The 25,000-nt window shown below is 49.9% G+C and overlaps 1 protein-coding gene across 8 annotated transcripts in view; it reads left to right on the forward strand.

Moving 5' to 3' along the window:
• LOC126581040 (capping protein inhibiting regulator of actin dynamics) overlaps window positions 1–25,000 on the forward strand; it is a 63,567-nt gene that overhangs the window by 20,432 nt on the left and 18,135 nt on the right. The gene's annotated exons all lie outside the window — the stretch shown is intronic.

The following is a 25,000-nucleotide window of genomic DNA, read 5'->3' on the forward strand; positions in this document are numbered from 1 at the left end:
ATGAAACTGAAACTCATTATCTGGTGCGCTATGGCCGATGGTAGGTAGAGATCGAATCTCGCGACTAGAGATCGACTCTGTACAGTGATATCGTTTTTATGGTTTCGTTTTGGCGATTCAAATCTATTGGGGTCATCGGTTATGAAATGTGAATCGGACTTTTTTTTAGATGCTTCTTCCGTTTTCATCCAAAGAGCAGCGAGAAAACTGTTGTTGATCCTAACATCGTACCAGACGCGGGCTGGCGACGTTTTTGAAGTGAAGATCTCTTCGCCTTTTGATCACGGGCGCAGCAGTCTACATGGCAAACAATCATAAAATTATGCTCCAAAATATAAGAATGATCACGCATCTCTCATCCCAGTCCACCCGTAGTGGACGGCTATGCTCATCATCTCATTAATCGTTTCAATTGACTTCTCTTCCCCGATGCTCAGCTCTATCGCTCGAGGGACACGAGCGACATGTCAATTGTGCCTTTATCTTGCCTTTGCCCTCCGTGTGTGCATTGTCACGCTGCCATGGGCACATGCGTGCGTTTTCTCGCCCTCTCGCTCTTCGTCCACTCCGTCCACTCCGTCGTCGTGTCCACTTTTGGCATAAACGCTTGTTTCCGGTTCAGTCAATCGTCGTCTGCGTCATCTGCCGGTCTGCGTTGTCGTCCGCGTATATGACCATGTCGCGTGTGTACGCGCCATGAAAGCGACTTTTGCTTTTGCTCCCAATCCGGCCACCCCTCCCCCGCCGAACGGCCGAATGGGGCGAACGGTTTCTCTTCATTCGTTTGCACCGTGTCTTCCCGGTGTCGTCCATCCAGTTTTCCATTTATCCAAGCGACACTTTTTACCTACGTTGCCTACGCCCAGGTGAAGCTGGGTGAAGCGATGTGGTGCGATTGATTGGCTTTTTTTTTGCGTCCCTTTTTCAGCTCAGGTTCAGCGCAAAATCGGACAGACATCGCGTCAGTAAAGGGGGGGGGGGGGGGGGCAGAGGGCTAGTAGCCTGGGATCTGGTCATTCCCGAGGTCTGGTCATTGCAGCAGCAGCAGTGGGCGCACATCATTGGGACATCACTTTCACGCCTTTCGGGCATAATTGATCGGACAGAAAGTGAAGAAGAAATGCGTCCCCGAGGGGAGGGCAACACAGTGCGTCTTGGGTTCGTTCCCTACATACACACGGCCCCCCCTGGTCCGGGGGGGAGGAATGTTGTTGCGCCGTTTTTGGTGGCCTTCGGTCAGTTTGACAAGTTACTTTCCCAGCCGTTCCGGCACTGTGGACTCCTCCTATTCGTTCGGAAGGTGGGGGTTTTTCGCATATTTGCTGCTCGTTCGCGCTCGGATCGCTCGTCTGTAACGCCGGATAATGATTGATTCGTTCTCTTTCGTTTGGCTGGTGGTGCCTGGTGCTCTTCTTCGAAAACGGTTTGTTGTTTCCCTGGTGTGTGCTCAATTTGTAACAATTTGTTCAGCCCAATCTTGTGTGCAGCATGGCGGCATTATTATTCCGATGCCCTTCGACAGAGGGTTGCATTATGGAACTTCGCCAATGATCGCGCCGCCGGTTTTTCGGAATAGAGTGTTTTCTTATTTCATGGACAAATTTAATGTACCATTTTATGTTGCGTATGCTGTCTCTTCTCCGTGCTGTTTGCTTCTGCTAATGTGTTTCTCTTCGTTTCCTTTCGTTTCGTTTTAGGTAAGTGATCAACGTGTGGCGTATGGACGAACTCTCGCTCAACGGAATGACCACAGGTGACCACCGTGTATCGAAACCGTGCTTTCTTGGAGGTAGCACTGTTGGCAGCGCAAGCTGGCAGCTTTCCCAGCTCGGATAACATGAATTTACCAATAATGCCACTGATATCGTTTGTGGATTTTTTTGTTTTTGGTTGTTGTTGCTGTGTGCTGCTGCCCAGTATCCCCAATTTGTAATCAATTGTTTCGACGACCATCTGCTTTCCCGTTGGTGCAGCTTTCCTTTATTGGCAGTTTCTCTCCCTTCTTCTCCGCTTTAATTGAATCTCAATTTTCGCACCTTTTCGCGAAATGTTTCGTGCCAAAAAGGCGAGATAAAAAAAAACCAACAACAACAACAGCAAACAACAAAGCGCCAAGGATGCCCTCTAAACGAGCAGCTGATTGTGCGCAAATGCTCTTTTAATTGTGATGTGAGCTGGTGCGCGCGCGCACTCTCGTGGCGAAATCTGTACCCTCGAGAGGTACGGTTTAAGCGGCGGTAATGTTGCTCCAGTTTTTTGCTGCCACCACCACCAACCGGTACCCTTGGTTGAAGATGTTTAATTGCTGGCTGAGCCGAACCGAAGAACCGTAAATTGCAATCCCTGGCCTGGCATCGTTAAATTTGCGCTCGGTGCTGGTTCGGTTCCTCTCAATTTGTAGCTCACTCCGGTTGACAATGTTTTTCTTTTCTTCTCCTTCATCTTCTGCTGTTGTTGTTTGGTCCTTTTATGCTTCTCCCTGATGAAGTGCTGACAGACTGCAAAACAACCGGCGAGCCAGTGAGCGGAGAATGGAGCTTGCGATGAGTGCGATGGTGATGCTAGTTCCTGTTTACCTTTCCGGGCGATCACTGCACGGATCGTTATTCCGCGCTTCGCGTTGACAGAAAAGCTCGCCGCGGTTAAACCAGATCACTGGGCCAAGATAGCAGACGATAGCGGTAGCGGTTTGTCGCGTTCAGCAACATGGCCCCAACCGTCAGAGAGCCCCGTTTTTTTTTTGTTTCTACTTCTGTGCATTTTCATCGCCCCAGTTGAGCGCCCCATAATCTGTCCCGGGGAGGAAGGAGGCTCCGGGGGGGGCCAGATTCCGTGTACAAGAGATGTCTGCGCGCGATTGAAATATCAACTACCGTGTGCCGATGGTTCCGCACACTCCATTACAACCCTCATTACAACGATTGGCTGGCCCACTGGCTCGCGGAGTGAGTGCTCCTGGATCCGGAGGCAAACGTGGAGCGATTGTGATTTTTGCTTCCTTTCCATCTTCTGCGCAGAGTCGCAGTCGCTGCTCGCCTCTCGAGTGCGCTGCTGCACACTTTGTCCCCAGCCTTGGCGCGCGCTGCACGTTCTGATGAATCCGCCATCTCCTCCGCCATCGGTAACCACAACGAGAACGTACCGTTTGGTTGCCCCACCGGCATTGGATGTGCAGATGCAATTGCCGGGCCCCACGCGGGGTGAGGTGAGCATTGCGCTTGTTAACCCCAATCCCGGTAGCAGGCTGGTACCAGCTACACCATCTCTTGCTGCTGCTGCTGCTGGAAAAAAGCCCGTTACAATGGCCATACCTTTTGTTGTACAATAGTGGTTGTAATTGAAATTTCCCTCCCCTCAACCACCGTGAAAAGCCTGATTGGCTTGTGCTTGTAGGCGATTGGTTTTGACCTCAAGAGTGGCAAAAGCTCGGCCCCGGGGAGGCTAGGGATAATAGGAGAAAAGCGAAATCCCTCGGACCTCCGGTGCTATGGCGCAATTTCGGTCTCTAATACTGAACTACTCCAACCGAGCTGGTGGTCCAACCGGAAGGACTCTAGTTAGTGAGGTTTTGTTTGATGAACAGCAGCCCGATTCGATCGCTTAAACGGGGGTTACACTGGCATCATAGGCAAGATGATGGTTCGAACTGCAACTGCAGCAGGAGAAAAGCGTAGAAAGCTCCGCGGTAACGATCATGATTGTGTGGATGTTATCAACGCGCGCGCGCGATACCTTTGTAGGGTCTTCTGGTGATTGCCGCGGAACACACGATGCGGCCCCAACCCTCCGTTATGGAAGTTGCAGCGGCAAAAGCAGCTGCTGCTTCACGGCACCGAGCATAAGAACAACAATTAACGTCATTTAAAGGGAATGGAGGTTGTTTGTTTCGTTTGCTCTGCTTCGTATGGCCCTGTTCCGGTTCGATTTACGCTGCTGTCGCCGCGACGCGGGACATGATGGTGCTGACAAGCGTGCATACATGTGCACATGACTGGATTGGCAGACGAATTTATGGATTGGATCGACCGCTCGAGGGCTGGAGTGAGATTTGGTTCCCCCCCCCCCCCCCCTTTTGTCATTTTATTGTTCACGATTTCCGGTTTTATGGCCATCTTGAGTGGGTTTTAAACGGAAACACGAGCATCACGAAATCACTCGAGCAGCAGCTGCACCGCGAGTAGCTTGTTGGATTGTGTTATATGCTTTGACTCCCTGGGACAATAGAAATCAAATTTCGGACGACAAAGAGCTGGTTGTGGAAGAGAATTTAAAGGATTTTGTAAAGATAAATATTAGATGCATTCTCGCTTGGCTTATGCTGGAATTCAACCAAATGTATCGTGCAGTACAAAGTCAACAATGTGCAACAATATTATTAACCCGAGCCTCAATTGCCTCTCAATGCACGAGTTGGTTCCCTTTTACTCCGCGCCAAACTGCCCCGTCCCCTTGCATCTCAAACAATTGATATGGCGTAATCGATGAGATCAGTAGATCGAAACACGTAAGTGAGCATTCCTAATAGTGCTTAATGGCGAACTAAACGAACCAACAAACGAACGAACGAACGGGAGGGATTCACGTTCACGCAAATCGGTAAACTCCGACAACGGCTGGCTACAGTTACTCGCGCGTGAGCTTCAAGAAGGAATAACAGTCCCTCATGCTGCTGCTCCCGTTGTGGTTGGCAAGGTGGGCACACGATTTATGCTGATTCTCACAGAGCCTCGTCGCGCTCGGTCGTTCGGTTGGAATGGGATGTTTAAACCAGCTCTTGAGGCAGAGCATAAAACAAAAAACAAAACCCTTCCCATCCCATGCTATTTAATTAAACCGGTCTGGAGATGGTTGCAGATTGGTTTTAATTTCCCTTCGTTCTACACACTATTCCCGGCCGGGCGAGCGCGCAGATTGAGTGTGCGAGAGAGTATTAAACTACGAAAAAAAAAATAATGAAAAAAGATGCGAGATCTTCGCTGCACGTTTGAGCCTTCGATTGTGGCTTTTTCCTCCTCCTCCGACATCTTACATCCAATTTGAACGCAAACACCGTTTTAAAGGCCACGATAGCGAAAGGCCAAAAATTGTTTAACTGTTCTTGGAAGAGGATGGTCTGGCCACCGTGGTTGCGCGGTTGGAAAAGAAGTAGATTCCACAGCGCTGGTTGGATCCCCGTTCCGGATCCGTTTGAAAACTTCCATCCAGCGCCGCGAATCCTGAAACCGTGCCAAGCGAAAGAGACCTTCGAATGTTCCTACAGGCTACGATTGATTGCGTAAAAGGCTACGACCTCGCCTGGAATCGACCTGGTCGATCGATCGGCACACTCAGAATCGATAGACCGGCACGGGTGCGAATTGGGTCTGGGTGGGTCTCGGATCTGGCATCTTGAACCGCAGAAATCACTGTGGCCATAGCCACAGGCTATCCCACTCAACACCTCATTTATCATGATGTCTTTTCGTGCCATCTTCGCCGCAATCGTACCCCAAGGCGGGGGCTTTGGGAAGCAAAATTTGGCAAGATGGTGCGATAGAAGAAATGGCTACGGCGCTACGTCCTACTTTTTGCTGCCCGTGATGTGTGAAGTTGAGTAACTGTTTTTGGTTTGTTTGAGATTCATCGAGAATGAGGTAAATGGGTGGTGCTCACGCAGCGAGACTTTGAAACTGAAGTTAAGTTTGAAGGTTCGTATGAGATTTGGTTTGATCTTGAACACTTTATGGAGCAACATTATCGTTGGCAGCCATTACATTGGCTTATTTGCGTACTAAAGCTCCTCGATATGAGGGTTTTCTATCAACTGTTGGGTTGATCCGAAGCATTGTGCAAATTTTATTGATTGATCGCTGATAAAATACCTATCCGCTATCCAACATACTAGAATCCATTACATTTATGTGATTTTTGTGACTCAAAAGTAGATTTATTCGATCTGAAGCTGATTTGCTCAAATATGATTACCGTACCGGCACGATCATTTGTCAGTAAAGGTCGCAGAGAAGCTTCCACTTTTTTTCTTTCATGTCCACCAACCGTAACGGATTGAGTGATGGCATTGTGTGGCCGCGATGTCTGGGTCGCCAAGCAAGACGCCAAGAATGCGGGCGGGGTACAGCTGACCTAGACCCTGGCGACTCGGCATCGGATTGACATTAGAAAGTTGGATTCGCATCGATTCACACAGCCAACATTAAGCACATTACCATAAATCATAGAGACGAGGTATGTGTGATTGGTCGAAATTCCAACGTTCCAAGCAAAACCGGGAGCAACCACCGACTGTTGGGCGGCGAATCGAAGTTGAATTGACCGCGGGGGTACGTCTCGAGATATGTCTCGACAGTACGGCGGTGGCGGCTTTTTTGTGGAGTCCCCTGTTCTTTATAGGCCATCGAAGGGGGATCGCAGTGGTACAAAAAAAAAAAAAAAAAGATGCTGCCCTTACATTGTGTTCCATTTGTGCCGGCAGGTCTAAGGTCTATGCAGTGCACTATTGATGCTATTGCCTTCTCGGCGCTTCTTTTTGGGATTTCAATTTGTTGCCTTCGGAATCTGGAGCCAGAAGAGAGAATGTGTACGGAAGGCAGGCGGTACAGTACACGATTGTTCACTTCTTCTTCGCCGCCATTTCATGAAGTGAAAAAAGTGATTGAAAAATGCCCCAACTGTGAAGAGGAGCCTAGGATTGGCAGGCGGCAGCACACGAAAAAAAAAAAAAAACAGCAGAACAACACTCCGCATGACCTAAATGGAGCATTTTTAACGGTAACCGCATCGCGAAAGGGAGCTAGAGAGAATTATCTTCTCCGACAATATCCGGGAACCGTACTTACTAGCTGTAATGGTGTAGCATTGTACCTGCTGCGTGTATTAGAAGGGGCTTCCTTCTTTCCAGAACAACCAGAAAAGGGTGTTCAGAGAGCTGGAATGCCTCCACGGGACGTACTGGGACTTGATTCGGATTCGAATTGAGAGGTATGAGAATGTGCGGACCATTTAATGCAGCATTCAGTGAATAATGATTCGAACGGAGAATGAGTGCGGGTAGAATGATTGTCATTTCGTTCAGGCAATTGAAGCTTTGCTCCAACGATTTTTCTTTGCCCCTTTGGGTGTAGGGCAGTTGTCTGACCTCTGTACAACACCAGGGGATTTGGCTATCGAGAATTTAGGCTCGACAATCGTGCTTTGCACTACGACGACTACGAAGCAGAAGAATGCTAGATCTCGCGACGACGTCCCCCGAGATTATAGATAGCTCTCCATGTGCGCCCATCATGATCTAGTGCCCGGCACTCCCGGCCCGGCTGACAGCAGATGATTTACGCACTCTACGGTCTCCCGAACGAATCGGCTAGCTGGCTGGAAGTTGGCTCGCCATGTAGGAGTGGCGATGTACCTTTTCATTCGTTGCGATGGCCCTTTTTGCGCGGATGCGTAATTGTGCACGCCTCTAACGTAGACGACGTCCCGGTGGCTGACTTTCCGGGCCAAGTAACGGCACTTCCGTGTTCGTGGATTGAAAGTGAAGTTGTTTCTTTGCCGCTTGGCGAAGACACACTCTCGGTCTCTCGCCTTCCATGTCTTCTTGCTTTCTTTTGGACGAGCAGCAAATCGCGATCGCCCACAAGAACATTTGTACGCGTTGAATGAAACGAAACGAAATGAGGGCAACTGGCGCTATTATTTGTGGTAGTTAATATGGGCCATTTCCGTTTGTGAGGATGCTGACTTGATGCTAATCATGGAACATCTGTCCACGATGCGTTTAGAACACTACTTAGCCACTTGTCTAATGATTAAAAGACAGAATAACAAAACAAAATAGTCCGAAAGGAAGTTTCAAGTCAATCGCTTCAAGATCATCTTGGCAGAAAGTCCAAAATGTAAATCTAACCAACCGCCATGAACTCCACAGCACCTTCCTTGACTTTTCTGATGTAAAAAATCAATATTATCTTCCAACTCGCGTTCACACATGGCTCGCGATGCGCGTGTGAAAGAAAGCAAACGCGCTTGCACGCGAAAGAACCCAAGTGGGTGGCACGATATACACTCGAGATGTCAATTTGTACAACCTCATCCGCATAATCTCGTGTTTGTTGTCTCGCCGACTCGTCTCGACACTGTCTGCTGGGGCACACGGTCTCCTGGCGTACAGATTGCACTCTCGCATGAGCAGCAGCAGCAGCAGAAAAAGGACTCGCCATCATCGGTTGGTGGTGGTTCCATTGTTGTCTGCAATCCAGCAGCGAAGGGAGCTCATGGACGCTTGTCGGAAGTTTGTTTGCTTTCTGCGGTAATAGCATTTGCCTCGTGCGCCATTGTGAGCTTTCTTTCGAAATGTTTATTCTTGCCGTTAAACCCGATCTATCCCCAGCCGGTGTGCGGTATTAAATGACTGCCTAATGGATGAATGATTGGCGGCGAATGGCTTGATTGTTAAGGAGAGTTAACCACTTACATTTGGCCGGTTGATTGGTAATCCGATCATAATTTTCCTTCAATTACGCCATCAAGATGTGTTGTGGGATGCTTGCAACATTAAGAGAAGGACCCCTGCACGCTTTGCGCCAGTACTTCGGTGGATGGGGAAATAGCAAATGACGATCCGGCCCGGCAGTTTATGTACGGATGTGCTTTGCATGCATGCAGATCCACCGCGCAACGCCCTTGCACGGTACGCAACCGGCGACACTTTCTCATGAAGGCCGGTTACCGTGGCGCTTTCGCAGTGGAAGCGTTTTCGAAATCCACTGCATGAACTTAACGTTTCCTGAGGTCATTTTTCACTGGCGTTTCCGGTTGGAAAGGGGTGTATATGGCCTCGAGCAGACGAGCGTATGTTGCATCGATACGGCGACGGCGACGGCGGATACGGCTTGACAACTACGCACCCCAGCGCTGCTGCATCACTGTATCCTGGCCACTCCGAATGGGCAGACGATCACGCATAAATCACTCGCACAGCCAGCCAGTTCGGTGGATGCAGTGCAGTATTAATTAATTATTCACTACCGAGGTGGCTTTCTGAGGGAAGATTGATGCGTGTGCCTCTCGGATCCCGGAGGCCATTGACCCTTCGTGCAGAAGCGCGCTAGAGAAATGGAAAGATGGAAATCCCAGGAGGTGTGTTGCAGTTTGAACTTTTGGGAGAGAACCGCAACCGAATCCGAAGCGAGAAAATGCACATTTCACGCACGCATTTTTCTCGCTTTCCTCACGCGATCCAGCGATAGAGAGAGAGAGAGAGCGATAGATTGAGGAAGCGAAGACACGATAAGCCGATGCGGACGATTCCCGCGAAGACTCCGTACTGCGGACCATCTTCATCTTCGTCGCTTCATTAAAGGTTCATTTCGATAAATTTGCAACGCTTTGGTGCCAACCAAGGAACAACAACGAACCTTCGCTCCTCTGCCAGCGATTGGACATCTCCCGGGCCCGCCACGGGATATCACGTAACTTATGCCGACGATCGCCCCTGGATGCTGTTGTGCCGGCGTGAAAGCCAACGACGACAGTCTAGCTTACTCATCGCGTGCCGAGATGTCATTTTGCGGGAGGGTGGAGTGGCTGGTGGAGTCTGGTCATTCTCTGGTTCCCTGTGCACCCACAACACCCCCCTCCGACACCCTTTTAGCACATCTTCCGTCATCGGAAAGCGCTTCTCGCGACCACCATTAAGCCACCATGAAATCCGTGTGCGAATCGCGAATGGCAGTCGCTGTGCTGCGCGTTGTAATTATACCCACACAGCCCTTTTCAGTTCTTGACTTTTTGCTTGCTTCCTGCGTCCAGGGAGCCCTGCGTCGATCGGGGCAAAATTTTCACCTACGCACGTGCGCGCGTCCCGTCCGCACAACAAAAAACGGGTGGGTGGTTTTGGAGGAAGACTCGGTTTGAGGTGATGCGTCGGAGGGAGGGGGACTTCCGTCAAGTACGCCCACGGAACTTTGCGTCGCCGAACGAGAGAGGAAGAGATCGCATCTTTGGATTTCTGCAAAAATAAAAAAAAAACCCCGAGAAGCACACCCGGGCGGACTCTGATTCGTTTCGGGTGTGGGACCCTTGATGAAAGACACTCCTTCAGCTCGAGTGCCAAACGCTTTTCCTTCCTCATCATCATGATGGATTTCGGATGGCGGTCGATCTTCAGGCAGGCCGGTCGCAAAGTGTCCGAGATTATCATCCACCGGCGGCGCAGTGTGGTGTGTTTGATGGGAAGTAGTATGAGTAGCCTTTTAGTCAATTGGCGGACCTGAAATGCCAACACCCATCAGGCAGGCCATCGATCGCTTCCGGTCGGCCTTCCTTCGTGCACCATCAAATCCGTTCGTCTTTCGAAACGCTTTCGCATCTTGGAGTTCGATACGATCGCTCACCCACCCGATGATCGGCCTCAGTAGCGGAAGATTTATCCTAAAATACCATCACCGACAGCTGATGCCGATCACGCGCTACCGTGGGCTGCCGTGTGTCACTTCCTGATTGTTCGCCCCGCGCATGTTCTCAGCGCGCGCTCGTCTTCCGGCCACCCGGTTTGGCACGCTTCTGCTCCACGCGAAAGCTTGCCTAATCGATGATGCCAATCCGATTGCGATGAAATGAAGGCAGTACACAGAGTGCCCGGTTGCATTGAAAGCAATGCGTTCCCTGTTCGAGGTGTCAGAGGACCAGGAACTGCGTTGGTGTTTAATGATGCGGTTCGTCGCTTTATCTGGCTTACTTTCGGGTACGCAAGTGTCACCAGTTGCCAGCTTATCTGCATGTCAGCTAACTCGTTCTAAACTATTTGTTCGATTAGATTATTATTTGATTTACAGGGTTACTGATATGAAGTGTTACCAAATTCACACTGCTGTATCTTTCAAACCGCTCGTAATATCGACGCCAAAATTGTTTTAGTTATAGTTTAATATATTGTTTACAAGCTACCAAAAGCATTTACGTCTATGTTTTGTAGATTTTTTTTATCGGGATGTAATTCAAGCTATTATCTGTGATGGCGTTTATTTGACTGGAAAATCACAACCTTCAGCTATAATTCGTGAGCTCAGTCACCTTAAAATGAACAAAATGTTTGTGTATCGCTCCATAAATCGATACAATGGTACTGATAGCATTACAAAACGCTATGGAAGTGGACCAAAACAAACCGCAACATCGCCAGAAATGATTCGGAAAGTGAAGGCCAGAATTCAACGAAATCCGCGTTCGCAGTCCATAAAAACCTCGCAAAAGATATGAAAATTTCGCTCGTAACCTATGCAACCCATAATGAAAAATGATCTCAAGGTTGAGCCTTACAACTTCTCAAAAGCACACAATCTTACACCGCAGCAAAATCAAGTTCGGTGCGAACGAGCAAAGGAGTTGTTGCGCTTGCACGAACGTGGCGAATTTTCAAACATTGTGTTCTACGATGAAAAAATTTTTCAAATTATCTATCCATATCCTTTAAAAACGATCATGATTACTTGATCGATGGTTCATACTTGAATTTGAGCCTAAGTACGGCTATTCGTAGCAATTTCCCATCGCAATAAATGGTTTGGACCGTTGTGACCGCTGATGGGTGCTCTTCAACTGTTTTTATCGATCCTGGAGTCAAATAAAAAGCGACATGTTATCGATAATATGTTTCAGAAGGTGCTTTAGAGCCGTGGACACGTAACCATTTCGGTCACAGACCATGGACGTTCCTGCAAGACTCGGAATCGTCTCATAAAGCTCGTGCGAACCAAGAATGGTTAAAAAATCGTGTTCCACATTTTATTTCGTCCACACATTGGATTTCGATTTCGCCAGACGCCAAATCCGATGGACCATTCCATCTGGTCCAAGTTAGAGAGCAAAGTAAGGACTTAAAAATAAGCCAGTATGGATGCGATAATGAAATCGATTGTACGAGAACGAGCCAAAATACCGCAAGATCACATTCGTGCATCAATTTTTTTTTTTCGGGCCGTTAGAAGGCTATAGTCGAGCCAAATGTAGCCACATTGAGCTAAAGCGAATAGTTTCTGAAAATTTGATTATTTTAAAACAATATTGTCTTTGAAATCAATACAAAATCATTTCAAACAAAAAAGTTACAGTGTTTTGAATCGGTAACACTTCATGTCAGTAACCCTGTATCTACTGTGAACCTTTTGGTTCAGTTTGGTCTGTTGCTTAGCAGTTGGTAGCTTGATGATGAAAGGATACTGGATCTATGGAATTTGCAGGCCTTTGCTCGATCACCCTGATAAAACTGTTCGAGTTCCCAAGCGAGTGTGCCCAAGCAGAACTACGCACCGCGCAGCACCTGCCGATCCTCGGCTGCTTTCTGACGGCGCAGACCTCGCGCGCTAGGTGAGTGGAAGCGTCAGTGTTTGCAGAATCGTTAATTACCATAATCGGCGTTTATGTAACGCCGTACTTTCTGTCGCAAAAGCGTTGCGCATAAATGGGGACCCAATAAAGAGAGCAGCAAAGGTAAGGTGTACAGCAGCCCCTCGGGCTTCGTGATCCGCCGTATCTTCCGCCACGAGCGACGGGCGTGCGAGAAGCTGATTGAATGTGAAAATTAAAAGCTTATCACAAACCAGGTTCATTCCAGCCGGCAAACTGTAGCGACTCACGAACCCAACCCCCCTGAGCCCTGCCACTTTATGTCACTTTATGGTGCCGGTGTGTCGGTGAAAGGAACTTAGACGAAGGCGCCATGCGTCTCATTATGACGCAGCGAAAGCAAACGCTGACGGCATTCCTTGGCCAATCCAGGGGGGGGGCTTAGGTGTATCCTAGGTGGTGTGCTGTGTGTCCCCTGTCGGTGTCGCCGGTGTGGTGGTTACCAATTTTCCAATCATATACCCCCTCCTTCCGATCGATCGATCGCTGCTTCGATCGGATCAGCGAACATGCGAGCGTGTGAGCACGGCTCATAATTAATTAACTCTTGATTCCTTAATTACTAGTCGCGCTGGCGACCTGGGGCTGCAGTGGGTGGTGGCACGCGACTCCGTGCATCCTGTTACTTCAGGTCAGGTCTCCCCAGTTGCCCCCGGCTGGTCTGTCAGGATCCTTTGCCCGTTTGCACTCCATTCGATCGAAAGAATCTCACCCCCAGCCCGGGAGGGGTGCCGGTAAATTAAAGAAAAAGTGTTTCCCCGAGTGCCACGAGAAAGTGGGATCTCTCTCTCTCGTCACCCCCTGGGCGTTGTCGCCGGGCTGTCGAAGGTGTCGAAATGTGGTTCGCGGTTAACAAGGTGTAGGGGCCACCACGCCGCGGGGGTATAGCTATCACAACACCTACCGGGAGGGAGCTCGTTAAGGCGCGTGGCGACCCCAAAGGCCTATTATAGGGACTGTGGGTTGTGGAGTCGAGAGTCGAGCCAATTGAAAACGGTAACCGATAGTGATCATCATCTTTGGTGACCACCGGATCGGTAAGGCAGTAAGTTGGAAAGTTATGCTGCTGCTGCTGACCGAGCCGCGCCTGGGTCCTTTCGCGCCTGGTGTAATTGATTGACCGCGTTTTGAGGTTATGTATGGCGCAGGCAACGAGCCGAGGTCCCAACCATACACTCATCAGCGTGCAGGAGCTCCTTCAGGAGCTCCCGGGGGAGTGTATTTGAATTAAAGTTCGAAGTGGAAGCCGAGGAAACGATTGTTGCGAAGGGTTATGAAATATGATACCACAGATCAGACCGACGCGGTGGCAAAGGCGGTTAATAGGTAATAACATGCGCTGGCAAAAGCTCATTTCGTGCTGCGCAGACCAACGACGACCGCAGCATCCCGATGATGATCTTGAGAGGAGGTTTGAAGTGGTCACTACTCCATGACAGATGACATGCAGAAAGTGAAACCTGCTACAGTCGCATTGTGTTGGGCCTCTGCTCATCCAGTGCGCCCGAAGGGTCTCTCTACCTCGCTAGGGTCACACTTGAAGGTTTCGAATTTCCAGACCTTCATTAACCGGCACAACAGGCGCATACAGAATGAGGCAAAAAAACTGCAACACAGTTAATACGCCATACATTTTTCATTTTTGTTAGGATTTTATTGAATAAAACCAAAAAATGTTGGGAATTTCATTAACTTTCAGAATCAGTTTATTTTTTTACGGTATGTTACTTTTTGGATGAATTATGGTCTTGAGACCGTGAAGAGGCCTTGCTTCGCTTGGCCGCAAATGATGAAATTCTGAACTTTGTTTTCTTTGATGAGAAACCATTCGTTATCCTGTAGTTTTTAAACGAAAAAAAATATGGGATTTAGTTTCCAGGAAAGTCAGCTGATAATTTACACCCTCGGCTGGCCACCAGGACGCATAAACCGGGTTGATAATGGGTTGAGATGCGATAACACGCAATTTTTTGCATTATTCGCACATTTTCGTTCGGTGGATCCGATATGAATCCACAAATTAATGTTTCTAAAACTATTAAAAGTTTCATTGCACTCCTAGAAATGCAAACAATTCATGCGAAATCCCTAGAGATTCTAAAAGGACTCTGTACCTTCCCTCAAAGCAACCGAGACATGAAATTAGCGTAAAGAAACATTTCACACTTCATTTCCATGTCTCATTGGCTGTCAATATCTATGGGCGCAAAAAGCGCAGGACTTCTCCGTTTGCGGTATTTTGAAGGCCAAGGTTAGACCTAAAAAATGACCTAGTTTTGATCAGCTTTAGCAAACGCTTCGCCAAGAATGAGCCAAAATACCACAAAGCACTCTGCGGGCAACGAGCGATGGTTTCTTCTACCGTCTCCAGATCATAATTCACCCAAACAGTAACATACCATAAAAAACTGAACTGATTCTGAAAGTTTATGAAATTCCCGACATTTTTTGGTTTTACTCAAAAAATTCCAAACAAAAATGAAAAATATATGGCGTTTTAAATGTGTTGCAGTTTTTTTGCCTCACCCTGTACACTGTTGGGTATGTAGTGTGGTCCTTTCGGTCCGTTTGTTGCTAATCACGATCAACATTATTCGAGAGAGCCACAGAGCCACAGAGCCGAGCGCGAACACATGATCCTCTCGGGGTTAATGTGCATGTAAAGGGCAGGCCATCCAGAGTGTCTCTGCGCGCACCGTGTTCAGTTCAAGTGCCGTTGCCCGTTAGTGTTTTCTACTTCGCACCGGATGGGTTGGATGTTTGTTTTCTTTATTCCTTTTTTTTACCGTGGCCAAAGTCTCGCGTCAGTCGTACACACCTTTTTCTTGTTTGCAAGATCCCGACGGTGCGAGTCCAATAAGATGCTCTGTAAATAGGGAGTGACACCAAGAGAGAGAGAGAGAGAGAGAGAGAGAAAGAGAGAGAGAGAGAGAGAGAGAGAGAGAGAGAGAGAGAGAGAGAGAGAGAGAAATGTGCATTTTGCCAACACGCAGGAGGTCGCATTGAAAAAAGGTGAGGAGGGGCGTGGGGGGAACACGCATTATGCAATTCATGATTCGATTATGATGGTCATTACGAGAGGGGGGGGGGGGGGGGCGGTATTCTGGCGCATTGGCGCAAAGTGTTACATCCGCCTTCACCGTACGCGCGATGCCCGGTGCGCCGCTCAGACCTCACTGATGGGGCTCCCCCCTATATGCTGATCGTAGCGCCGAGATGAAACCGAGGCGAGAGCGTTTACGGCGATGGTCACAAAAAGTGAAAGCCAGCCAGAACTGTGGGAAGTAGCGTTTCGTTTCCGTTTTGTTTTCACTCCAGGAGGATCTGAACCGAAGGAGGCGCGAGGTCCTGATTGGCGAAATCGCGCTGCTCATTGCACTCTGTAACTGTAAACCGTGGCGTTGCGCACGGTTGCGAACCGCGGGTTTGCTTAATATCTCCCACTAATTGCCATCGCGCGAGCGGAGTGGAAGTTCAGCGAGTGTTAATGAAAATTACAGTGGCGGCCATACTGCGGTGCACCTTTTTCGATCATAAACAGAGAGAAGCTGTTTGGCGATCATCTACCACAATGAGAAAGAAGTACTGCTGCAATCACATGGGAACGAAGAGTAGTATTTACTATTTGCCGATTGCGTTGAACGTTGATCGTCGTCGTCGTAGGATGGCGCCAGTGCCGGAACCACCTTTGGAACCATCTTCCGTCAATTTCGCTTGGCAGATAAAGTCATCATTTACACAAAACCTAATCAGTCTCTCTCTCGTAATGAAGTTCCAGTCGTCTCGATTGGACACTCGAGTTTCGATTCACGCTTCGATGCGCACTCGGGGCGAGTGTATGTTTCACGAGTAGATCTTAGAAGCTGTACCGTCGTCGTCGTCGTCGTTGTCGTGAAATGCTGGCTTTCGTTGATGACATTTCATAGACCTCCGATGACATCGCTCCCGGGGGGTGGTGGTACTATGCTACAAGCGATGACCTCGCTCGCTCGGCAGTGATTGTGAAGGAAAAGGCCGTCGCATGTTGTCGCACAAGTCAGTCTGAAGAAAAGAAACGTTTCCCCCAAAAGATCAGAAGCAGAAACCAGATTTGAGCATGCGCTCCCCCCCCCCCCCCCCCCCCCCCCCGGGATAGGTCAAAAGGCGAAATTACCGCTCGGTCGGTCATCGGAAGCGATGGCCATCAAAACGGGGCAAAGACACACTCTGCTGCCTGGCTGGCTGGCTGGCCGAGAGCTAATCGGTTAGCGGTGGTTCGCGTGGTTCGTGGCCGCGGGCTCCCATCGTGTCATTAGCTTGTCACGTCACGTTGACCGATTCACGATTTTGGTATTTTCGGAGGCGCCAGTGTCCACGTGGCGGTGGCTTTTTTTGGGGAGGAGGGGGGGGGGGGGGGCTCATTCGCTCGATGAAAGAGATTGATGATGACTTCATCATTCGCGAACCGATCAGACCAACGCTGGCCAGGTGGTGAGGTGTGGTGTGCGCTGATAGTTTCAGACATTGGCCAGTGATCAGGAAACGAGGATAGAAGTCACGCTAGGAAGATGAAATCGTGGTCAAACTTCTGGGCCCGCTTCTTCTGGAAGGCGTTGAAGGATTGGTTTGGTGCGCGCCAGGTGCGCTTCCCAATTTCTTTTCTGGTTTTTTTTTGTGTGGCGAAAAATGAAAGATTGACGTGACCGCGGTCGGTGGAAGCTCTCGAGGATCGTAATCCATCATTCGAACGCTGATCTACGGGCATCATCCTAAGCTTCTTCTCGTGAGCAAACGCGATTGCGCTCACCAGCCACCAGGGGTGATAAAGGTTAATTCCTTTTTTCTGGGCTCACGGCAGCTCTCCATCATTACTGGCGTTGTCGGTGGAGACACTACAGATGAGCAGCAGCAGCAGGAAAGCGGAGTTTTCTCTCTCTGTTGCATTGATAAATAGCACAGTTCTTCTATTTACTTACCTTTAAATGCAAATTTAAATGCAAATATATAAATTATTGGAAGGTTTTCGTCAATTGATCGTCGAAGGACTTTGCGAATTTGATCAACATTGCAATGACGTGATCTGGTTTCTACCATATGAAACCAGTAATTGATGAGGAATGCACTGAATAAACGAAGCTATCTTTTCCCACTCGCTGTGACAGTTGTCATCATGTCGCCGCTCTGTATGAATCATCCAATCAGCAAGATCGCACCAACTCTGCACCCCAGATAAAGCTCATGAAGATCGACGATCGTGATCGTGCGTTTCGAGTCTACTATTAGGCGTTTTCGTCATTTCAACAGAAACTGCATGCGTGTCTCTCTGTGCGACACAACCGCTGTCCATTTGTCCACACTTCCACGTTCCATGGAGCCATAATCTGATGGGTAGAGTCCACAAAGAGGAACAACGAAACTGATCGTCCATTCTACGAATGCAGCAGCACATTTCGTTGCTGTTGTTCTACAAATAGAAAATGGTGATTTTATGTAGCCATCACCATCATCATCATCATGCTCCATCGTATGCTAGCGAGTGTGACAGAGCATAGAACTGCTATTTCTCGCACTCTCCGTCCACCCTCTGGACCGTCCACAGTACGGTCCGCTCGTGTTGGGAGAAAGTATTTCTGGAATTCGTGGCGTGTTGTGCTCCGCGTTCGGATGCATGCCACCGATGGACGGTCCATGCATTCGTAAACGGTCGTAATGCATTCTGTCGGTCGGGCTCGTCCGTCCGTTCGTCCGTCCGTGTTGCCCTCCACTACTGTCGCCGATAACCTGGCGACCTCGTGTGCACCACGTACCATCGTAGGGCCGCATTCGTCTGTAGCTTAAGCGGAATTAGACTCAAATTCCACGGCGCACACATTGACTGCTTAAGTGAAGCATTAAAAGTTAATGTTGAACCCGAAACGAAACTCTTTTTTTTTTTTTGCTCCCAACCGCCAATGAGAGGAAGAGAATTTTCTGCTGCTGCTGCTGCTGCTTCTGCTTCTGAGTCACGAATGTGCGATCGCGCGAGCACACGCGGGGCATGTGAAAAGGGGTGAGGGTTGTTTTGGAATGAAATTCTCCGCCGACCGAGTGTCAGCTGAGACTCCGCGATCTGCTCTGCTACTTCGCTGCTGCAGTAGTGCTGGTGGACGGTGGAAGTGTTTGAAAAATATGGCCCCACGTTAATAAATAAATGGGTTGAAAGTTATTAATTTTTATGGTTATTTATGCCATTCTAATGGTAGCATTACAGCAGACACACAGTTATCGAATCGAAGCTATGTTGTTGTGCACGCGAACATAGAATCGAACAAATTATGACTGCAACAAATTACAGCACGCTCGCCGAGCTTCTGTAGGGAGAGAGGTAATGAATATAAACATTTTTGTTTTTTGGGGAAAATTGTTTCAAGGCTAATTCCTTATCCCCCTTTTTTTTTGGGGTGTAGAGATTCCTCAAACGCTGCTCACTCTCGTTGCGCTGTGGTGCGCAAGTTCGCTGTCCGTATAATGCAGGGATGGGATAAGAGCAAGAAAGCAAGTGTAAAAACCAATCCAACAAACACTCTCGGAGGTGGACCAGTAAAGTTCTGTTTTTTTTTGTTACGTGCTTCCGGTGAGCAACCGCTGGAGCATGTCTTTGCAGTGCGTACGCCTTAAAGTACGCTTCGATTGTGCACGCTGCACGACCACTCATCCAGCACCCGATTCCTCACGTGATTGTGATCATAGATCGCGCGATTTCACGCTATTAATGAATACCGTGACGAATCAATGGATGGATATTTGATTAAACTGCCTAATATTCACCTCAAAAGCACCCCAAAAACAAAGTCGAACCTTTGATCGGTATCGTTTGGCGGCCACCCTTGGCGAGTGATCCCACTGTTCCAACAGCAACGAATGGTGATGATGGTGATGGTGCTGCGTTGGTAGATGTAAACGCAACGAAACCAGCGAAGGGGTTGTGTCGCCCGTCCGCGCGTCGTGTAGTGGTGGTCCGGTACCACCCCCCCCCCCCCCCCCCCTTTTGAAGGAACGATCGTGCCGCCAACACGCCGTCGGAACGGATCGGATCTTGGCCCCAAACAACTTCGGTCGCCAGTCGTCTCGAGCATCGCGCGCACGCGGCACGGACACTGTGTGTGTTGGTCTGTCGTGTGCTGTTTTTGTAAGCAACAGCCCCCCCAAAAAGCCTCCGTCGACGGGGGGACTTTGAAGGTTTGAGATCGCGATCGCGTGCGTGCGTGCGTGCGTCAGTTCGTTCGTTCGTCTGTGCTTATTGACTTAAGTCATTCTTGTGTGCGAAACGGAAAGATAGAACGAGGAATATCGTTCTTGTGGCACATTCTGGCATGTTAATATCTCTGTTTGTGTGCGCGTGTGTTTTTTTAGTGTGCTCATCAACCTTAAGATCGGAGAATTTTGGGCATCTTGAAGTGAATTAAAAGCCAGAAAGCCGCCGTTAGAATCTTTAGAATGCAGCCCTTGCTCTTGTAGCAATCCTATCGCTCGCCCGGAAGGGGGACTGGAGTGTATGCGTGTGACACCATCCCACCACCACGACGGGGATCGACTTGTGAACCCAGTCGGTCGAAACGAAGCCGCGCTTATGACCATTGTACTGGTGCGATAAGATAGTGAGCCTAGCAAGGGCAAGATTTCTTGCCAATCGGACCGACGAACCGGCGCAGTTGCTGTACTTTCAACCGCTCGGTGTGATTGGCTTTAGTCATCGCCGCGTGCTGATGAGTTTTTTTTGTTTAATATTTCCTTTCCACGCTCCAAAAAGCTGCTCCAATGATCCATGCTGCCAATGGAAACAACGATCTGCCTTCTTCTTCTTCTCGAGCACAATTGGGTTCAATAGTACGCGTTGGATTAGTACCGCATTTGGTAGAATTCTTGTATTGGTTTGCAACCTTGTGCAAATCGTGGAACGCACGTGCGTCGAGCATGGCCAGGCTCTTGAACGACTTCTGGGCGACCTTAGAAAAAAACCGCGTTGTTGCTGTGGAGTGGACGCACGTTTCGCGCTTCTACACAAAAGCACCACCGACTCACTGGCTGTCGGTAGTAACGTTAACGGTGGATGAGGTAGGCTGGCTGGCTGGCTGGCTAACCTTGCCAGCTCCCGGGCTCCATTCATACCGCTTTACGCTAATATCTTGTGCAGCACAATCCAACGATATCGGGGCTGCTGTTGTTGTTGGTATTGCCGTGGCGCTGATGAAGAAAATATGACGATCCGGAATGGTGTCGTCGCAGCGCGACCTCATTGTGGAAACCTGTCGACCGCCGCGCGCGATATGCTCTGACCGAATCGGGCAAACAGCTCGAATCGACACGGGAACGACGATCGTCGTCAATTGATCGATTGTAAACCAATAATTTTCCCGTTCCACCGTCCACAGTGTGGCCGTGGCCCTGGGAACTGGCAATGGTGGCGCTGGTAGTTGGCCACAATGTGATTTAAGTGCGTCTCGGTGTTGTTTGATTACGGTCTAACGATCATCTGGTACGGCAAGCGGACACCCGGGACCGGGCACCACCACACGTTGTCATAAATCTCCTAATGGCAACGGTTTCATTCCCTTGAGGAGAGAGACACTCCCCCGCGCGAGCGAGCGAACGAGATCCTAAAAAAATTATAGGTTGCCGGTCTCATCTCTCTATTTACCCATCACTTAAAGCAGCTCCGGTCCGGACCGGTGTGCGATCACCAACTCAAGCCTATATAAGTGGCGGTAGAAGTAGAACCAACTCCAAGAATCTCCGCCCTTGGAGAGAGAACGCGCGATCTGTTTAACACCTTCACCTGGGAGAAGCTTCCAGGTATTGTAACGGAGATCGTGAGATCGATGCCGTTTCTGCCGTTCATTGACTATTCCAAGAAACCAAACGCTGTGGACGGACGATGACCGACCGACCGACCGACCGACCGACGGATCCAATCGAACAACAACATTCAGTGTTGTTTGTAGTTCTTCCGCGAGACATCCGCTGGAACCACTCTTTCCGACGATCGAGGTGACACTTGCTCCAACTGGATTCCCCAAAAAGGGGTTGGAAAGAAGAAGGACGTCACGTCACGCCTCTTCTCCGGGTGGGGTGCGCGCCGGGTGTCAAGTACATCACGACGTTTACGCATCGTCAACTCGCTCGCGAGGTGCGTCCCGCGAATTTCCTTCGTCTGCTGGCTCTCCCCGCCCCGGTTTTTTATCCGGAGGAGTTACTACGGCGGCTGAATGAATTGTTGGTTGGTCTTGACGGAGAGCCCAGTCATTGTCGCAGCCGGTTTTCGGTGGCGAGATCTCGTCGAACCAGGAGTCGCGGCCCGCATGCCACACCGTCCGCCTTCACGTCAGGGCGTTTGCCTTCGCCCCTCACAGGCTCAAAGCTCTGGCCGCCGACCTTGGTGGAGGTGATCGGGAATTCTTGGGCGGCCGTGCTGCCGTGACCGTGTGCCATGCGGTCGGTCGATCGGTCGGTTGGTTGGTTCACTCCTTCCTGCCTCGCGTTGCCTGGAGATCGATCGAGGGTGCGGTTCGGCATCAGTTTAGTCATGCAAATTAGAATGCCGTTACAAAAGTTGAAATGCAGGAAGGAAGGAAGGGAAGCAACCACAAGAGATAGCGAGAGTCGCAACTATCGAGTACCGTGAGGGGAATTGACATTCAGCGCAAGTCGCGTGTCTGCGCCCGGCGGGGTGATGGATCTATGATGATAGACAACCCCGCGCGTTCTGTTGCGATGCATTGTTTTGTTTCGTTGCACGGCCGTTTGGTGTGTAGTGGAACTTCCGGAGTAGCAACGGAGCAGGCAACAGTTGTGGAAGCATTCGCTTCGATTGTGCATAGAACACCCGGGACTTGGGTTGTCCGATACGCATACGGATGGAGTGAAACTTGTTTCCGAGTATGCTAATTGGTCTGCTCGGTTTTGCTGGTGTAGTGTGTGAGGTGGCCCCGGTGTCGTCGCATGCACCGCGTCATGACACCCACGTGCGCAATCGCAAAATGCTAAATGGAACGCACCAAAGGCTTGCTGTTGGCTTGTGCCAATTGCTGCCGCTGCTGCTGCTGCTGTGGCACGGTCTTGTGTCGTGAGATCGGTTCGTGGGTTGCCGTTAAGGCCGGCCTCTTGGACCGACCGTGCTTGTGTACCGACCAATCGACGGCCACCAACCTTCCTGGGGCGGCCTGAGAATGGATTCGGTTCGATATCTGTTGCTTGCTTGAAGTGCTTTCGCGCACCGTACGATGGTGGTATGATGTTTGCTCAAAGAATTTTCATCTGGATTCCAGGCATAGCTCGGGTGAGGGCGTTCTCCAAACTGGGTAAAAGGTGTTGTAAGTACCGGGCCGCCTGAGGGCTACAAACCGTAACCCCGTGCTGTGCTTTGCCCAGAGACCAAGGTGCGCAGTCCGAAGATCCCATGCACAATGCACAAGCCGATCGTAAAGCGTTTTTTTTCTCAAAAAATAAACTAAACATCTGCCTGGCTGACTGGCTGCCATGGCCTTTGATGCTACGATGCCGTCATGGATTACGTCACCCGCTGAGCCCTGGTAGTTGGTGCCCTGAAGCCAGTGCCGGAGAACTGGAGTTTTAATAATCGACGTCCTCTCTCGACGATGGAGTAGCGCGGGGATGATGTGTTGGTTGTTGTTGCTGGTGCAACTACAGAGCATTCGGAGAGGTGGGCCAGCTGGCCCCTTTGTTTTTTTTTTTTTAATAAGAGCCATCAGTTGGCAAAGGCAGGCACGCTTCCAGCACACACTTGCCTGCATCATCACGCATCACCTTTGGCCACCACCGGCACCACCATGACCGGGAGTGTCGCTAATTCTCCTCTAACCAGCCAGCCAGCAAGCCAGCCAATGTGTTTGCAACATGGTTGCCAGTTACGGCGCGTGTACGTGAGTTTTTCGTGCCCGCGGTGAGATTTCCCTGTCGGTCTATCTGGTCTGGAGACCCACACCGAGAGACACACTCGATCATATGGTGTAACCCGCTCGCTGTCGGTCGCCCGGTGACCCCTCGGTCACCGGCGTTGTGACGATTGTGTTTATTGGTGCGGTTTCTGTGGCTTCCATGTTTTACTTTCCATTTCATACGCCCCAGGACCACCACCGATTGCGTAAGAGCGGAGCGGAACACAGGCCACAGGAGATCATGTAGTTTTAATGAAGAGCAACCGATCGCGGAGACAAATCGGGTCTGTTGTGTACACCTTGATGAGCTCTTTCGGTCCCCGGAATGGCGAGTTGGCGCGCGCGCGCGCGCCCACCATATAAGTCCCGGACGGAAGTCGGTCACCAGCGGTCAACCGACGCATCGCGCCCGGTCGATGCTGATCTAATGTTTGCGTAGCTTGTTTGACATGAACCTGCTGTGAAGGATGATCGCGCGAGCAGCCAAGGATGCGCCTCATGAGTATGAGGTGGTGCCCGTGAGTCAGTGGCGATGGACGGCGGAACTGAATCGTGTCGATCAAGTCAATCGAGTCGTATCAAGTTTCCCCTGTTGGTAGAGCACCAGTTCGCATTTGAGCTGCGCAGAAAGCAGACGAGCCTTATCAGATTACTACGCCCAATGTGCCCACCTTACGAGGTGTTACCATTCAACCGTGCCGGGTATTCAATTCCCTCGGTAGTTGGCCACTCAGGACTCAGAACTCGGTTGCTTTGCTTTCTTGTTGGTTCGCACCACATCCGACTAGTGCCTGGCACAGGGAATCAAGTAAAGTGTTTTGTGTTTTGGTGATTGGAGAGATTCAAACGCTGAATGGCACTCCGACATCATCATCAGGGTTCGTTATTGTTGTCAAGATGCTGCGAGTGTGAGGCGTGACGGGACCATAAACAACGCCTCAATGTCAACGTAGTCGGGTTTGGGGCCTCCTCTCCCTTCTATTCCATCGATGATGTGTGCTGTGAATAGGATGTGCGCCATCCGTGGCGCTGTTTCGTAAATTGAATTTGTCAGATCGCGTACTGAGAATGTAGCATGGTGGCAGCAAACCGTGTACTGGCGCTCCATTGCCGGTGTTTCCCCTAGCGCAGGCGTTGATGAGTGTTGAGGCGCGTGTGGATAGTGTTATTCACGCCTAGCGCCGACGGCCAGAGAGGTGTCTCACTGTTCGTGCACGGCTGAATGACATCCTCCAGCTGTGCCAACGGCTCGCGGCTCATCGAGCTCTGGCTGGCTGCTAATTGGAAGGCAAATATCATATGCTCGTCTTGCCCGATCGTTCGTTAGTCTTGGGGATGTCTTGGGGATTTGGGGTTTCAGTCTTAGTTTAAACGGCGTCGCACGGCATCTCACGCGGAATTCGAAGGAATGAACATTCGTAGTGGCCGTGCTGCAGTGGTACGTCTGTTAATAACGTGACAAATAATCGGCTATGGTCGGATTTATTCAACTTGTAGCAACTCGTGTGTAGTGTACTCTGCAATCTGCGTATTTGGTGTCAGACTCTCTCTCTCGCTCGCTTTCAATGTGAGGTAGTGGTACAGTGATGGTTTACCTCGACGATGACGGTACACCGAACAGCAGCATCGTGATGCTGGCGGACGAGAGCAGTGATCGTATCCCGAGCACGACGCTCGCCGTGCTGCGC

Source organism: Anopheles aquasalis, chromosome 2 (assembly GCF_943734665.1).
Source record: "Anopheles aquasalis chromosome 2, idAnoAquaMG_Q_19, whole genome shotgun sequence".
Classification (NCBI taxonomy): Eukaryota; Metazoa; Arthropoda; class Insecta; order Diptera; family Culicidae; genus Anopheles; species Anopheles aquasalis.